We start from the raw sequence: 1788 nt of genomic DNA, 5'->3' as shown, positions 1-1788 counted from the left end.
AAGAGCACATGTGTTTTCACGATTATATCTAAGGAAAATATTCCCTTGGCCAGAACCTTTTTCAGAGATTCTCAATTTCAAAAATACATATTGCAAAACCAACTGAAATTAAAACACACTTGTCTGAATCCATTTTAGTTTTTCATTTTCCAGCTGCTTTTTAGCCTTCTTTTCTTTTTTCCGATTACATTTCAATTCCCATTAACAAAATTTCTGTGCCTGAAGGGTGTAAAATATTGACCATTTTCTGAGTGCTCGCTGCAATCCCTCCAGGGATCAGCAGAGGCTCCTCTTGGGTTGCGGCTAACCAGGTTCTCTGCTCTCCTCCCTTGCCATAGACCAGCCCGGGGGTTTCCTCTCTGCCTACCTGGTGCAGATTCTGTAATGCTGGGGAAACACAATAGTGCAAATATGTTCATGAATTCTCTCATTTTCTGTCTCACAAAACATCCAAAAAGTGTAATGGCTGGATCACTGTAGGTGTGTTTTCAGAGGAGACTGACTGTACACTGAGAGCCAGGCATCAAGAGCAGCATCACCACCACATTCAGGAGATTATGATCACTGATGATGTGGACAAACTTTGATACAGTTTTTCTACCTGCAATTAATGCATTAGGAATTACACATCTGGATAATACAGGAAAAAAACCCCACAAAGATATCTCCTCTGATGATATTACATTGTCACAGGTGAATGTAAGCCTACCTAGAGTATAATGCTCTTGTTTACCTGAAGTATGTTTAGTTTAGCTTCCTCTAGGTCAAGGATATTTGTACTCAGTCTGGGTATCAGCTTCCCTGGGAGATGAGGAGTTTGACCCCGATGTCAGGGAGATGCCTCTGACTGAGGTGGCCAAGGTGGCTCATGACAGCGTGACCTTCATCCCCAGAGTGACCAAATGGCTCAGGTGCCTTCCTTCACATGCTGCAGAGAAAACAGGAACAGAAAGAATTGGCTCCATTCCACCAACAGGACTGGCTAAATGGTCACAAACCTATGTTACTCATAAACAGACAGACTGGACAGCTGGTAAACCACATAATTAACTGAGGTCGGTTTAGAACAGAACCAGCTTTCAGAAGAGTACTGAAGGTGATGGAAAAGGTGAGTCTTTGCCTAGTTTTTGTTGAATAATTTATGTCATTACTGAAAATCTTAATGAATAAATTATTTTTTTCAGCTACTTTCCAGTAGCTGAACCCCAAATCTCATATTAAGAAACATTCATTGAAGGCTATTATGACTTATGAAAAAAATTAGACACTAAGAGCAATTTCTGTAAACTGAGTTGTAGATATACAATACAATGCAAACTAATGCCTCTCCATTTTTGCTACAGAAACTTGAAGAACAGTAAAATTGATGGCTCAATCTTTCCTAGCCTTTAGTACTATAAAATTATTATTTGTTTGGTTTTTTTTTGGTTTTTTTTTTTTTGTAGAGTGGGAAGGGAAGGAATATTTTTTGGAACCAGTATTCATGTGATCTTGCTTTCTCACTCTGTCATTCTCTATACTGTTTTTGTTTATCAAAGCTCAAATGAGAAAAGCTTTTAAGGTTGGGTTTCAAGAATTCTAACTTCAGGCGTTCACAGTGTAGGTGTCTGGATCTGAGCTGGCTGGCAGTAGATCTCTGTGTCAGCCCGTGAAGTCCCAGTGCAGCCATGGAGTTCAGGGTGAGGTCTGACCTCCTGAGTCTGGGGTCTGTCTGTGCTGGGGTCTGTGTTGGGGTCTGTCTGTGTTGGGGTCTGTGCTGGGGTCTGTCTGTGTTGGGGTCTGTCTGTG

General features: G+C 41.1%; 1 long non-coding RNA gene across 1 annotated transcript in view; it reads left to right on the top strand.

Annotated features, from left to right (window-relative positions):
• Nucleotides 1-843: 843 nt before the first annotated feature.
• LOC117243986 overlaps nt 844-1788 on the top strand; it is a 37541-nt gene continuing 36596 nt past the window's right edge. Inside the window, exon 1 of the long non-coding RNA XR_004496257.1 lies at nt 844-1108. This is a non-coding gene — a long non-coding RNA (uncharacterized LOC117243986). The remainder of the gene's footprint in view (nt 1109-1788) is intronic.

Source organism: Parus major, chromosome 2, assembly GCF_001522545.3.
Source record: "Parus major isolate Abel chromosome 2, Parus_major1.1, whole genome shotgun sequence".
In the NCBI taxonomy this organism is placed as follows: domain Eukaryota; kingdom Metazoa; phylum Chordata; class Aves; order Passeriformes; family Paridae; genus Parus; species Parus major.
The sequence above is the reverse complement of the archived record's forward strand: the minus strand, read 5'-3'. Positions and strand labels throughout refer to the sequence as shown.